This window comes from Chiroxiphia lanceolata, chromosome 1, assembly GCF_009829145.1.
Source record: "Chiroxiphia lanceolata isolate bChiLan1 chromosome 1, bChiLan1.pri, whole genome shotgun sequence".
NCBI lineage: Eukaryota > Metazoa > Chordata > Aves > Passeriformes > Pipridae > Chiroxiphia > Chiroxiphia lanceolata.
The window spans coordinates 95,027,448-95,043,907 of record NC_045637.1 but is presented as its reverse complement, the minus strand read 5'-3'; the positions used below and the strand labels follow the sequence as shown (position 1 = coordinate 95,043,907).

The following is a 16,460-nucleotide window of genomic DNA, read 5'->3' as shown; positions in this document are numbered from 1 at the left end:
AGATCTCTGTGGACCCCACTTTCCCATCTGTGGAGTGGAATTAGAATTTCTTCCTTAGCCTATAATGTCACTATGAGAATAACCACATAAGTAATAATGGCTTTGACACCATCCTGCAAGTGCTGTGGGTAGGAAATGATAGATCCTTGGGATCCTAAAGGCTCCAGATTCAAAAATAAGGAATTTAATATATTTTTTTTTCTATTAACACAACTTCCCAGGGTATGAGTGCAGTGGGAATAAGTATAGAGAGGGCAAAACACAGTAAATAAAAATATAAATCACTGGAAAGAAGGCATCTGAGACCTTGAACCTCCAAATCTTCTAATTTTCTGAAGTCCTATTAGGTATCATGATTTGTGGGGATGATCTTGTTGAAGCTGGGATTAACAAAAGATATAAGAAGCAGAGGGTTTTGTTATGCAATTAAATATCTCTTATTAAACCAGATGACGTACTTGGGGAGAAAAAGCAGGTGAACTTTCTGACCCATCTCGTGCCTGAAACACGGTCTGAGGAAGATTGTGGGTGTGTCCATCCGTCTAATAAGAGGTACTAAATCTTCTTACAAACTTTGTCATGTACAATACAGTACACAGTTCAAATACATAAATCAAAATCTTTACACAAAAAGCTTGATAAATAATAGAGCAAAAACAAGAAAATATTTGGGTTAAGGTCATACAAAAGCAGAATTTATGGAGGGTTTTGAGTAAAATGAAAAATAAAACTTTGTATCAATTAAAATTCTACCTGAGTCAAACAAAAATGTTTCTTTCAGTTTTTAGTAACCTTTTGCTTTACCATATTTCTATAGGTCCTGCTAAAATGACTCTCTCCATCAAGATTCAGTTTAGCAAAGTTGATATTCAACCCTGTCCCTGTACAAACAGTTTTATTAGAGTTCAAACTGTGTAGGACTCTAGACTGTTAAATTACGCATAAAATTCAGCAGTTCTGACACACCTTTGGATTTCTATCTGTACATATAATGAGATTGCACTATACTCTTGTCTATATATTGGTGCATTTACTCCTGCTTTTGCTGATCTTATGATACGCTGTTGAAATCTTCTAACTTTTGCGAACTCTGATGACAATCCCTGTAGAAACAATATCTATTGTTAACAAATTTAATGAAGCCTGTATTTTATTCTTCTGAGATTTGCCATCTTAAAGTCTTGATGGCATAGCTTTCAGGATGAAGAGTAGGAAAAAGGCAAATGGACTCAAGTGTCTGATCAAAGCCATGGAGTGATGTTTAGGCAAAAAACAGATGTTATGCAACCATTTTCAGAATCAATTCCATTGAAAAATATTCCACTGATAAAATAAAGAGGGTATTAGATAAATGTTTCCAGACTTCAGGTGGAATTCCATCAACCCCAGCTGCCTTGCTGATTTTCACCTGCTGTATGGCCTTGAGGGTTTCTCCTAAAGTGGGGGCAGTATCCAATTCATACTTTACTGGTTGTTGTGTGATGGACTGAATTGCTGAATCTTTGACTACACGGCTGGTACTGAAAAGAGTCTGAAAGTGTTCAGACCATCGATTCAGAATGGAGGTTTTATCTGTTAGAAGGGTTTGACCATCAGCACTGAGTAGAGGGCTTTGGACCTGGTATGTAGGCCTGTATGCTGTTTTCAAGGCCTCATAGAAACCTTTGTGATCACCTGTATCTGCGCATAATTGAGTTTTTTCAGCTAGATCGATCCACCAATTGTTCTGGATGTCACGGAGTTTCTGCTGGAGCCTGCTGCAAGCGAGACGAAAGGCTGTTTTTCTTGCGTGACAGGATGGCAGTGCAAGGTGTGCTTGGTGGGCAGTTCTCTTCTTCCTCAACAAGTCTTGGATTTCTTGGTTGTTTTCGTCAAACCAGTCCTTGTTCTTCTTGAGGGAGAACCCTAAGGATTCCTCAGAGGAATGCAGGATGACGCTGCCCTTGTTGCCCACACAGAAGCAGCCCTGCAGCATTTAACATCCTGCTTTGCAGATGCTGCTGAGCTCTTTGGGCTGGAAGTTAGCTTAAAGAAGACAGAGGTCCTCCATCAACCTGCACCTCAGGAAGTCCCCCATCATCCCCACATCACCATTGGCCAATCAGAGCTCAAATCAGTCCAACAGTTTAATTACCTTGGTAGCCTCATCTCCTCAGATGGTAAAATCGACGGAGAGATAGACAACAGGTTAGCTAAGGCATTTAATGCTTTTGGAAAACTCCACAAGAGAGTATGGCGTAATAAACACTTAAAGAAAAGCACCGAGATCAGTGTTTACAAAGCCATAGTGTTGTCTACTCTCCTATACGGCTCCGAATCATGGGTCATCTACCACCACCACCTGCGTCTCCTAGAACGCTTCCATCAGCGCTGCCTCCGTACAATCCTTAACATCCGCTGGTCAGATTATGTGACCAATACATCTGTACTAGAGCAAGCAGCTGTCACTAGTATTGAGGCCATGTTACTGAGAACGCAGCTGCGATGGGCAGGGTACATCTCAAGGATGAAGGACAACCGCCTCCCTAAGATCCTGCTCTATGGTGAACTTGCCACTGGCTGCCGCATGAGAGGAGCCCCGAAGAAAAGATTCAAGGACTCCCTGAAACAACATCTCAGCCTTGGCCATATTGATCACCATAACTGGTCTACTCTGGCCTCCAATCGGGAGGCCTGGAGACACACCATCTATAACGCAGCTGTCTCCTTTGAGAACTCACGCAGGATCACTCTCGAGGAAAAAAGGCAACGCAGAAAGAACCGTTTCTTGCAAAATACACCATCTAAGGAGTCTTTCTGCTGCGCCTTTTACAATCGGATATGTCTGTCACGTATTGGCCTCATAAGCCACCAGCGTGCCTGTAGCAAATGTGGATAGTGCCTTCCCAAATCTTCGTTCACGAAGCCTAGCCATGATTAGATAAATGTAGAAGGACCCTTGAACTTATTTAGTCCAACAAGTTCTTGGACTTGCTTGTTTTATTAAAACATTCCCTGTTTTAAATGTAAACAACAGCAAGTTCCTATAGCAAGTACTCCCAAACTTCCCTCTCCTTTTCATCCATCAGTGAGTCTGACATTTGTTTAAAGTGCTGTCAAAACTCATAACTGAGCAAACTGAAGCATTAGAGTCAAGTATGAACTTGGTATACTGCACTTTTCATGAAAATGTATAGTAACTATGAATTCTCATAACGAATACACTTCACCTAAGCCTAGGGCTATGAAGACTGAAACCACCCCTCCACCCTGGTCCCAGACCTCGACATGTGTTTCTTTCCAGGCTGTTTTGAGGTAAGCCTTTTCCCAGGCAATCTGCTTTCACCATCTCTCCCTTTCTCTCCTCTTTTCCCTCCATATATAACATCACAGCTAAGCATCGCTGACCTGTTTAAAAGTGTCCAGTGGAATGCCTTTTGTGTGTAAGCTTCTAATTGAATATGCCTAATTAAAAAAAAAAATAAATTGAAACTGATGACTTTTAACACTTATAGTTACCCTAGCAAAGGCCTCAATCTAAGGGAGTGAAGGAATATGAAACGAGTACTTCATATGAATATGGAACTTTCATATCAAGTGTTGATTTTTTAATTTTATTTTTAACAGTCATTCCTTTTTACAACACCAGCAACTGTCTTATATTCCATTGATTTACCTGACAGACCACTACATTGTTGTTGTGTGATATTTTTCTGTTGGACAAGCATTAGCAAAAACCAGTTTGATCATAGCATGCTTTGAGTGCTGTAGATCTAGTTACAACAGGTTAGAAATCAGAAAAGGTTGGAAATGTTGTTTGTAGGATGAGAAAGCGTATATCCCATGTAGAGTTGGATTAATGTTGCAAACCTCTTTTTAAACTAGCTACACAGTGCTAAAAAAAAAAAACAAAAAACCCAAAAAAACCCCCAAAAAACCCCACCAAACAAACAAACAAAAAACCCAAACAAAAATCAGTTTTGGGACTGTAAGTTTTTATGGTGGGTTTTTTTTTCCCCCTTTATGAAAAAAAAGTTACTTCCTAACAGGAATTTTTGATAAAACAATCAGCTATGAAATAATGTTTCAGAATACTTGTGGGATAAGAGCTCCCTGTCCAGAACCTTTAACCATGAAGGGGCAGTCATACCCAATGATCTCCATGAGCAGTCACAAGAGCTGAAATTTTAGCAGCTGTTTACAAGAAAAGTGTAGCTGAATGACTTTGCATAATGAACAAATTGTTCCCAAACAGATAGCAAAATTTGCATAGAGAGTGGTCTATATCATGGTTGCACTGACTTTCTCTTCTCCTTTCTTTTTAGGAGTTGAATGTCTCCCCTATATTTTGTTCAGAGATTTGTTCTATAGTTGTGACTCTTACACCATAAACTAGCAAATAAATTGTGACAGACAGACCTTGGGTAATTTTAGTAGGAAACTTCAAAATATAGAAGAAATATAAAAAAGGTGTTGCAAAATAACCTGATCTATTGATAATATATGGTAAGATTTTAAAATAAAAAGCATATAGAGTAAAATATAAGAGACAAGTAAATTGCCTTGTCTGTTTATTGCACTTGAACCTTCTGTTGCCATTAGAAGTGCACATTGCTATAAAACCAGTCGTGTTAAGCAGGGAAACACAACTAGCTACAGAGAAGGAAGATTTCCCATCTCCCTTGATTTTTTGATGTGACAAACTAGCTTGACTGCATCAATGAACTGACTCACTAAGAAAATATGTTCCTCACATAAATACTTTCCCTCTAGTAAATCTCTTTTACCTCTCTCAGAGTCCTAAATTATGCTGAGTTAATAGTTATCTGAAGAGAGTGAATGAAAAAGGCAAGCCTCAGCTGTTGTTGTGTACTAAGCTGATGTCCACCTAGGTGCATCATTTATTGCTGCCAGGAAGAGGTCCAGTGATTCAGTGCCTCTCTTTCAGAGCTAGATCAACTTGGTACTCTTTGTAAATGAGGTACACTTGCATCAGGTGGGCACACCATGATGTTGCATGAGTGCTGTTTGTATTTCTCTGTGGTTAAAGAGCAGTTTGACTAATGATTCCAGTAGTTTGGTAGCCTTTATCAGATAAAAAAGTCATGAAAAATCCCAGTGGCCACTGACATTATCCCACTAGATGGTACATTCAAAGGATACTTCTGGGGCCAAATAAATAAAAACAAGTGAAGAATATCTGTAAGGAAAAACAGCAACAAACTTGAATGTAATGAAAACAGAAAATGAGTTAGTTGCTACTTAATGTTTCCATATCATAATTCTAGGTCATTGCACGTCCAAGCTTTTTTAGCCTGTTGAAACATGATACTTTGTCTTAAACTTCTTAGTTTTAATTTCAGCACTATTCATCTGCTAACTAGTATATCGAGAGAGATTTTTTTAACCTATAGCTTGTTGGAGAAAGAGAAGACGTAAGTCAGAGATGTTTGGGTGGAGTGAGGAGGGCTATTATGGCAAAATATATGCCTCATGTCATAATAGAGAAATGGCTCAGCTTTGGAGAGCACTTCTCACCACCCATTCCCATACCCACAATCACGTTGCCAAATTAAATACTGGGAAATACTGGCCACCTTAAAATAGAGATAGTAAGAGAGATAACAGTAAAAGAGTAAAACCTCAGTGAAACAATAAAAGGAATGGATGATTTGTTCCAGTGTAAAAGCACAATGATGGAATTGATTTTCCTCTGCAATGTCTTGAAAATAACTAGAAGATACTTTTCCCTTTTTTAATGTAAAAGAAGTATTATGAACTACTGTGTCAAGTAGCCAACTTTCAGTCTAGTTTAGGCATGTTCTCAGTGCAGCATCTGAGTTCATGGACAATTAGCAGCAGGTATAAATTAAAGTGCTCTTTACAGTAAGGGCAGATAACCACCTTTATTAAAAAGACTCATAAGTGTATCTTTGTCTTTAACTATTTGCTTACTTCCACTGATATGGTCAAATATATAAGGATGACTGGGTTAGGTGAGGTTGATGCAATTTAGCTATGCTTCACTGAGCAAGGTGAGATTTTCAGAAGTGAGATTATCATTGATTTCCTTTTAAGTTGTGAATGCTCGACCACTGTCTTATTAAAGTAGTTCTGGTTGGCTGCGTTTTGGATATGGATTTTTTTCTTCTCTTAAAAAAAAAGTAAAACGTTTTCCACAGCCATCTCTACTTTTCCTTGCTGTATGAGAACAGTGCCTTCTAGATACTATACTACAGTAAAGAAAGACATCTTGTAATCAAGTATTGAGCAAAATTACTTGTTCTGGGAAGGGATAACCCTTAACCTTGAGAACTATGTGCTGTGTTCATGATAAGTACTGCCCACCATAGGAGACAATCAGATTCAAGACCATCTAAGGAACCTTAATGTGCACAAATCCATGGGACCTGATGAGATACATCCAAGGGTCTTGAGGAAACTGGCAGATGAAGTTACTAAGCCATTCTATCATATCTGAAGAGTCATGGCAGACTGGGGAAGTTCTGCCATGGTATAACTGCAGCCAGCAACTAAGCACCAAGCAACTGCTCACTGACTTTCTCCTAGCGCTGTAGGAGAGAGAACTGGAAGGGTAAGGGTGAGAAAACTCATGGGTTGAGGTAAAGGAAGTTTAGTAGGGAAAGTGAAAGCCACACACAAAACCAAGGAATTAATTCACCACTTCCCATGGGCAGAGGGCGGGTGTTCAGCCCTCTTCAGGAAAGCAGGATTACATCATGCATAGCGGTTACTCACTCACTCATGGCTGGGCTTCATGAACAAAGATTTGGGAAGGTCTCTACCCACGTTTGTTACAAGCGTACCGGTGGCTAAAAAGGCCAATACGAGATAGCCACGTCTGGTTGCAAAAGGCACAGCAGAAAGATTCCTTAGGTGGTATATTCTGCAAGGAACGATTCTTTCTGCATTGCCTTTTCTCCTCAAGGGTGATCCTGCGTGCTTTCTCAAAGGCATCAGCAGCGTTATAGATGGTGTGTCTCCAGACCTCCCAATTGGAGGCCAGAGTAGACCAATTATGTTGATCAATATGGCCAAGGCTGAGATGTTGTTTCAGGGAGTCCTTGTATCTTTTCTTTGGGGCTCCTCTCATGCAGCAGCTGGTGGCAAGTTCATCATAAAGCAAGACCTTAGGGAGGCAGTGGTCTTTCATCCTTGAGACGTGCCCTGCCCAGTGCAACTGTGTTCTCATCAACATGGCCTCAATACTTGTGACTGCTGCTTGTTCTAGAACAGATGTATTGGTCACATAATCTGACCAGTGGATGTTTAGGATTGTGTGGAGGCAGCATTGATGGAAGCGTTCTAAGAGTTGCAGGTGGTGGCGGTAGATGACCCGTGATTCAGATCCATATAAGAGAGTAGACAGCACTATGGCTCTGTAAACACTGATCTTTGTACTTTTCTTCAAGTGTTTATTTTGCCAAACTCTTTTATGAAGCTTTCCGAAAGCACTGTATGCCTTTGCCAACCTGTTGTCTATCTCCCCGTCAATCTTACCATCCGAGGAGATGAGGCTGCCTGGGTAATTAAACTGCTGGACTGATTTGAGCTCTGATTCGCCAATGGAGATACGGGGATGATGGAAGAGTTCCTGAGGTGCAGGTTGATAGAGAACCTCTGTCTTCTTCAAGCTGACTTCCAGCCCAAAGAGCTCAGCAGCGCCTGCAAAGCAGGATGTTAAACATTGCAGAGCTGCTTCTATGTGGGCGACAAGGGAGCGTCATCAGCGTAAAGCAGCTCCCGGACAAGATGGTTTAAGGTCATAGTGTGGGCCTTCAGTCACCTTAGGTTGAAGAGGCTTCCATTGGTACGATATCAGATGTAGATACCATCCTAATCCTCAAGGTCTACCGTGGCCCTTTGGAACATCATGCTGAAAAAGATTGTGAATAGGGTAGGAGCGAGAACACAGCCTTGATTCGTGCCATTCTTTATCAGAAAGGGCTCAGAAAGTGCATCGTCATATCTGACTTGGCTGTGCTGATCTTCATGGAGTGAGATGATCATTTTAAGGAACTTGGGGGGGCATCCTAAACATTCTAAAATCTGCCATAGACCTTTTCTGCTCACAGTATTGAAAGCCTTGGTGAGGTCAATAAAGGTTACATAGAGACCTTTGTTCTGTTCCCTACACTTCTCTTGCAGTTGTCTGAGAACAAATACCATGTCTGTGGTGCTCCTGTTGGCTCTGAAACCACATTGGCTTTCAGGTAGAATTCCTTCTGCTATAGTGGGTATTAGTCTGTTCAAGAGTATTCTTGCCAGGATTTTGCCAGCGATGGAGAGCAGAGTAATACCACGGTAATTTGAGCAATCTGATTTAATTCCTTTCTTCTTATACAAAGTGATAATGACTGCATCACGAAGGTCTGACGGTTGTTCGCCTAGTTCCCAACAGTGCACCACAAACTCATGAAATTTAGCATGGAGTGCAAGGCCCCCATGTTTCAAGACTTCAGGTGGAACTCCATCAACCCCAGCAACCTTGCCAATTTTCACCTGCTGTATGGCCTTAAGGGTTTCTCCTAAAGTGGGGGCAGTATCCAATTCATACTTCACCAGTTGTTGTGTGATGGACTGAATTGCTGAGTCTTGGACTACACGGTTGGTACGGAAAAGAGTCTGAAAGTGTTCAGACCATCAACATCACGCATAATGGTTACCAAGGAAGTCAAAATGCCATCACTCTATATGTCCTTCCTCCCCTTCTGCTTCACCTACTTTTTTATTGCTAAGCATGATGTCACATGATATGGGATATCCCTTTGATCAGTTGGGGTCAGCTGACCTGGTTGTGTCCTCTACCCACTTCTCATGTACCCCTCAGCCTACTTTCTGGTGAGGTGAAGTGGTGGGCAGAAAAGTCCTTGGCTCTGTCTAAGCACTGGTCAACAATAACAAAAACATCCTTATATTATCAACACAGTTTTAAACCCAAATCCTAAACACAGACTCATACAAACTTATGAAGAAAATTAACTCTGTTCTGGCCAAAACCAAGTTTAGAAGTTTCCTAGGAGCAGCAAAAAGGGGAAACATAGCCCATAGTTTTAAAAAGGGAAAAAGACCTGTGTCCAGCAGATCAAGGGAGGTGATTCTTCCCTCTACTTCACTCTTGTGAGACCCTACCCTGAGGAGGTCCACAAAGATGATCAGGGGACTGGAGCATCTCCTCTATGAGGACGAGCTGAGATAGCTGGGATTGTTCAACCTGGAGAAGAGGAGATTCCAGGGAGACCTCATAGCACTTCCCATAATACCTGAAGAGAGCCTACAAGAGAGCCAGAGAAGGACTTTTTACAAGGGCATGTAGTGATGGGACAAGGAGTAATGGTTGTAAACAGAAAGAGGGTAGATTTAGATTAGATATTAGGAAGAAATTCTTTACTGTAAGGATGGTGAGGCACTGGAACATGTTTCCGTGATAAGCTGTGGATGCCCCATCCCTGGAAGTGTTCAAGGCCAGGTTGGATGGGCTTTGAGTGATCTGGTCTAGTGGAAGGTGTCCCTGCCCATGACAGGACAGTTAGAACTAAATCTTTAAGATCACTTCCAACCCAAACCATTTTACAATTCATCTTAATAATGGGATTCTGGGCAAGCATATGAATTTTTATAGAGCTTTTTCTTCCTGTAAGTGAAAGAACTGAGGTCAACTTGAAATTGAAATTACTTGAAATTACTTCCCATTAAGTCAATGGACTTTCAGAATAACTACCAATGGACATATTTTGCTACCTCAATAGTTTTCTAAGTAATTTTGTCACATTGTACTCCCTCCAGGAATATCCAACTTAAATGCCAGAAGTAAGAGCTGAAGAATGTACAAACTGTAATTTTATCCTCCTAACTACAACAGCTGGAAGAGAATACTTCAATTTTTAAAAGCTCCTATAGATTTATAGATGCAATAGTGGAAGTACCACTGGCTGTCATTTCTGACAGCTGTCAAAATTTATTTAACAGCAGCAGCTTTACACAAATTATATTTGCCCCCAAAAGGAAATATTTTCTCTCTTTCAGTGTTTTCACTGAAATAGTAGGTTTTTATAAAATTATTTCTATTCAATTAAAATTTTATATGTATTCTATATATATATATTTAAAATGAATATTGTAAGTAGGAGCTGCTGTCCCTCCCAAAATCTCAAGCCAATTAGGGAGCATCAGAGAGATTTAGGAAGGATGGGATTTCCAGCAATTTCTCTGTCAGTGCAGCTGCACGTGCAGCTGGAAGTGGCACTGCTGTGCTGCCCTTTGCACTGTTCCTTTGTGCCACTCCAGGTGAGCAGATGTGTTTATACCTGTTGGCCGGGTTTTTTTACCCTGGTTCTGGACAAGTCTTGGAGGTGCAGGGCTTCTCTGGAGAAGTTTCTTTTCTTTGGGGAAGTTTGTTATACTCCAGATTTGCTAAGATGTTGCATTAGGTCGCAGCAAAGATAAGGTTTGAACGGAAAGCCAATCATTCCCAAATCCAAAACAGCTTATGCTGGCTTGCTGACTTTTCTTCACATTCTGAAACCAAAAAAACACTCAAACTGTAGGTTGTAGAAACGAAAACAGACACAGACAGTGATTATAACCTTTCTGAAAACAGCTCTTACAGGGCAAAAATCTTCTATGGTGCTAAGGACCCAGGCCACAGGCTGGCTGCAGTGAGGCTACCACTGTGACACAACCCATTCATGGGCAGGTGGAATCCAGCAAATTACTCAAATGTTGGGCCAAACTACTGTGTCTCCAATATATGGGTCAAGAGGTACAACTGAGACCTACATGGAACCACAAGCATTTAATGTCAGCTCCTAAGGTCATTTTGTTGGGATGCAGTAAAAGCTGAGTAGCTTTGGTTTAAGGAAGTTGACAAATTGTCTGCAGATGCATTCATGGTTGGGTATGTATCCTTATCCTCTCAATCAATATGACAGATTTCCCATGGGACTGCTGGTCTTTGGCCACTTTACATGACAAATGGGGACCTGGCTTTGCCCTCTGCACTTTTCTACTGGAAACTTTTAAGGTTTCTTAGAGTGGGATAATGTAGGTAAAGCTTAGCATGGTGGAAGATGGATCACAGCTTTTCTTCTAGACTAGTTCATCTGTGCACTTCATTCCACTTTGCAGCACTGTAAGGATGGACTAAATGTAATTGGGATAACAATAAATACATATTTTGACATTTTGCTGCCCTGGTTTAAACATGTCTACAGGCATTCCTTTGAAATAGAGTAATCCTGGTAGTGGTCACTGATTACTTTCTGGTTTTTGTAAAGGCCCCACTCCTTTCAAAGGCCTAAACAACACTAGTGATTGGAACAGATTGTAGTCTAGAGTGTTTTTATTCTTGAAAAGCAATTCCAATTTCAAATCACTCTCAAGGCACTGTAGAGTTAGCACACAACAGCTGAGAAAAGTCTTTGAGTAATTAAATCTCAAACACAAATAAAGAAAGGTGTTTTTCTTCATGGATAAACCATTAATTTTACTTTTTCTCTTCAGCTAAAGTGGATAAAAGTTTACATTTCGTCTATCCAAGTAAAAAATAAAAATCAATCCAAAATAAACTGTTAGGTTAAATTCAAGTTTAAAACCTCAGCTCTACCATCATTTTGGAAAGGACTCCTCAGAGGTTTTGGTGCCTGAGTCAGGCAGCAGACCAGAAAGTTGACAGCAGCTAGAGCTGCCATGTCTGCAAACACATTGCAGACACAGGCAGAGGAGTGAGAAACCTCTTGTAACCCACCCTTTCAAAAGCACCCTCTGCTAAAAGAGGGTGCTCTGGTTTCAAGAAAATTAGGAGATTCAACGTGGACGAGTGGTTCAGCAAGATGCCCCTTCTGTGGCAGTAGAGCTAAGATGCCCTGATTGCTCAGGGTATAGGCAGGAGGTGTTTAGTCAAGCAAAGAAATTATTTCTTCCTTCTTGGGTGAAGAAATTTTGGTAAGCATCAGGGGACACTCCATCCTTTAACTTAAACTGTTTAAAAAGAAGAGAAATCCCAGATCAGACAACACCACATGGAAAATTTTATCCCACTTGAGGAAGATTTTATAATATTTGTTAGTTGCCAGGGAACAGGGTTTTATAACAGGAGATGCTGAGCAACATTATTTATGACTGGTGAACCCAGTTTGTTGTGAAGTGATGAATTGGTGCACCGGGTGTCTTCAAACAGCAGTCTTAGGGCAACACAGAGCAGGCAAAGGGCAGGTGAGAGATGCACGGACAGTCTGCAGCCCTACTGCTCCCCGAGTGACCTCTCACTGTGTTGGGAAATGGTCATGCCATGGCCCAAGCCAGTCCATAGTCCACAATACCAGTAAAACCCAGCACCTGCAGTTCTGGCTGCCTTCCTCTCACTGGTGTCACCAACCAGGCACTCGCCAAGGGTCTCTGCTCTGCCCACTCCTACCTTCCTCAGGGCACCCTAAAAACTAGTGGAATAATAAGGTCCTTTTCTGCAAACCTACCTAGACTAATACAGTGAAAAGAGAAGAAAAGACTTTTCTTCTTCATCAAAAAAAAAAGACAAAAACAAAAAACAACCCAAAACCTCAGAGTGTTCTTCATGCATACATGCTCACAGTGTTTCCCACCGTCCTGGAACTGCTTTCCCCAAACATGAGCAGGGTGATGATTGCAGGTGACCCTCCTGATCTAGGAAAAGAGAAGGAGGAAGCAGATTAAGAGAAGATGGGATTGAAAAGTCTTTGGTGAAGGAGGCTGGTATGTGTGAAGGCAGCAGATCTCACAGTGTTTTCAGACTGTTTTGAAAGAAAGAATTAATAAATCTGTAAAATGTCAATAGTTTGAGGGAAAAGTGCTGGAGTTCCTGGAAAGGTAGACTCCTAAATTTTCTAAAAAATAAAGTGTTGTGGGGCTGAAATATTATATTTATTCTAACTCTGAAGCATTGCAAAGGTATCAAATATGGTATATACAGTTCCAGGATTTTTTTCACTTGTTGCTTTTGTGTGTGTGTGCGTGCCTTATTTGTTTATAGATAGAAACTGTGTACACACGAGAAGAACCTTCCATTTCAATCTACTTAGAAAATGGACTTTAGTGAGTACTTACTCTAGTTATAAGAGATTTTGAAACCATCTTGAATTTTAAGATTCTAGCTTTCTTTTCTAACTAGACATTTTAATGTGTTTTTCCCAAAGACCACATCAAGGCTGGCTTTATCTTGAGATGCAAAGCAGAGAGAGGAGTGGGGCTGGCTTCCACTGGCCTCTTCCAACTGCACCAGAAGAGACTAGATTGCTGCTAAGGAATGATCCAGCAAAACTCTACTTTTGTAAGTGGCTATAAACAGATTTTATATCCAGAATAGGGATATAAAATACTTGTTAGTTTGTTTGTTTAAGGGTGGATTTTTGTGTGTGTGTGTCAAATAGACCTGGAAGGCAGAGCAATAAAACATGATTATCAGGAAAAAAACCCCGCATAATTACAGAAAGCAGTAGTAAAATCGTAGAAGAATTATTCTGATTTACTTTTTTTGCACATACTTCTAAAAAGTCTCTCTCCTCCTTTCACCCCAGCCTAATTGAGATCTGCAACCTAAATTATTCAAATAATGACCCAAACATACAAAAAAAAGAGTCAGTATTGATAACATGTCATATCTGGCAAAAGCCAGAATTAAACAGCAAGTCGTTTACCCCGTGGTGGCGTGAGGATATCAGGTTCAGATAGATTTAATTTATCAATAGGGTCAGGCTGCACTGAATATAAAATCAAATTACACTGAAGCAGATGTTGAAGTCCAAGAGAAGAAGGTGTAGATTGATTGGAGAAAGGCAGCCCATCAAAGGGGCCTTTGTCCGGGTTTGACTGGGTGAAGCAGCTGACAAGTGGCCATCAGATACTGCAGCCAGGCAGCTGCATGATGGGAGTTTGACAGCTGACTCCATTAGGGCCCCTAGGACACGTGCAGGGATGAATCTGTCCTTTAATTGAGCTGGGCCTGGCAATAGCAAGCAAGAGGGCAAACGGGAGTGAAAAGGGCTGAAATGAACCCAGAGGCCAGATAGGTAAATTTAATGCTCTTGTGATATTTGACATGTATGCTGTATTTGTATATACGACATTTGAGTATTTATCACCAATCTTAAAAGCCTTCAGAACTCAAAATATATAAGCTGCAGAGAAGTCATCAGGAAAATTTCTGCCCGGGTGTGGTGAAGGGTGAAAGTATCACATCGATCTGGGAGTCCCAGAGGTGATGACTCTGTATGAATAGCCTTCCACAGCCCATTACTCTGGGAATAAATCTTGCCTTTCTGTTTGCATTAATAACATAATTTCTTGCTTACATAATAGATGGGCAAACTCTGTAAAGCAAATTCTGAGACTTGTGTACAGTTTTTCTGTTTACAAGTCAGTGGAGTTTTCTCCTGGTATAGAAGAGCATTTACCATTACAAAAACCTAGACTGAGTCAAAATGTTAATACAAACACTTCGTTAGTCTTCCTTGCCTGGCTTTTCATCTCACCTTGCCAAGTTCTGCGTTGATTTTTACACATGAAGTGGAGGTGATGGAGGCTCTTTAGGGGTGGAGGGAAAAAGTCCTTCAGTTTATCCTCAGGCAAAATGTCAACAGAAGGCAGGACTCCCATGGAAGGAGACAGGAGTTTGGTTGTAATATAGACTACTTTTTAAGCATTCCTATCAAAGTAGCCTTATGCAATGCTCAAGCTAATTAATATACAAAAAGGACTGTGGTGCAAAGCTGTAACCAGTAATCTGAGTCCTCTAGCATCAATGACACTTAGATATGTATATCAAGTGGAGAATAGACTCCTTTATGTTCTCTCAAAGCATAAATATGTGATCAAAGAAACAACATGCACTAGAGCTGCCCTTAAGCAATGACCCCAACCTTATGCCTCTCTTCCCATCGCCAGTATCCCCAGAGCACTCAACAGATGTCAAATACAGTTAAAGTGGAACATATCCATGCATCTGATTTGGAGGCAGAGTGATTGCTGGCAAAAATTGCCAAATTCTAATGCACTTGTTCAAAAGCTTTCTCAATTTACACACCTCTGAGCAGTAGAGTTTTACTAATTATTAGTATTGAGTAATATAAATTTTGATGAGTGAGACATCAGCGACCAAATTTAGTAATAAAATGTGTAGAAGCATCTTATCTAAAATGTGTGAGCTATCTCAGTCCAGGAAATCTGCTGATTTTTTGTCTATACACTTCTTACTTTGGCTGCCACCCCTCTAAACCTACCGCTGTTCATGCAATGTATAGTGACAGCAAAATGTGCCAAAATCTGCCCTAAGATGAGGCGTTGTTAAAAAGTACATCTGCCTCATATAGTATACTTACAAACAATACAAAACAAAACAAAATACCACAAACCAAACAAAAAACAAGAATCCCCCAAACCACAAAAAAACTCCCAAACAAACAAACAAAACCCCCAAACTAACCAAACTAGACAAATAACAACCCACTCAAATTACTAAATCAATTTATGTATTAATACTTTTGAGATTGCCATAGTGACTTCGTGGAGTTTTCTGTATTCCAGTCAAGCAGTTTGCTGGGACAAGTAAACAAGTTCTCAATTTTATTACCTTTCTGGTATGTTCCAGTAATCTTTTCTGTGAGATTGTACAGGGCTTTCATTCAAAGGAATGAAGCCCCTGAATTAGACCAGAAGATACTTTTTCTCTCTTAGGACACAAAAAGATATTTAGGCAACCAGTGTCCATGGAAACTCTGCAGGAGCTGGAGACAACTCCAGAAGTCTCCCTCTTTGTTTTGTAAGCTGCTCAGAAAGAGAATGAGGAAGGGAGGAGGAGACAGGGAGGTCATAATTTTTGCTCATAGAGATTGTTTTTGTCTCACCATAGTGGGGTGGAGGTCCTGATTCCCAGAGAGCTGTTCATGGCTTAAGAGCCTATTTTTCAGAGAAAGCAGATATGATCCTATATTCCTTTTCTACTGTCATTTTTAGCTTATGCTCCAAGAGAAGGCAATGAAAAATCTCCTCCATGCTGAAACTCTATGTTATCCAGAGAGCTCTCCCTGGCATACTGGCCACACATTCAACAAACTAATGACTAACTTTTAGCCAGAGACCTAGAGTAACCTCTAAAAACAGTGGGCCAGGAAATTTTGTTTCAGTTCTGAGCTCTGTGATGATTAAGTAGAGTTTCCTCCATGAGACTGTTCAGGTCCAAACTTTTATATAAATTGTTTTGCGATCTGGTTAGGCCTGGTGCCAGCCACGCTTCCCCATGTGAAGCATGTTTATAGCTGGAGTAGGACCTGGAGGAGGGAAGGAGGATGATTTCTCTAAAATCTGGTCTAATGCTTGGAAAATAGGCATATTATGTATAAAGAAAACTACATCCGCTTAGATTGCTCCAATGTGCTTTACTTTCTTATCCTCTTATCTAGAGAAACACTGAGCCAGGATACAGACACATC

At 40.6% G+C, this 16,460-nt stretch overlaps 1 long non-coding RNA gene across 1 annotated transcript; it reads left to right on the top strand.

Annotated features, from left to right (window-relative positions):
- Nucleotides 1-861: 861 nt before the first annotated feature.
- LOC116794440 lies at nucleotides 862-6,795 on the top strand. The gene is made up of 3 exons (XR_004359800.1): nucleotides 862-1,353; nucleotides 2,921-3,294; nucleotides 4,305-6,795. It is a non-coding gene; the product is annotated as an uncharacterized LOC116794440 (long non-coding RNA).
- Nucleotides 6,796-16,460: the final 9,665 nt, after the last annotated feature.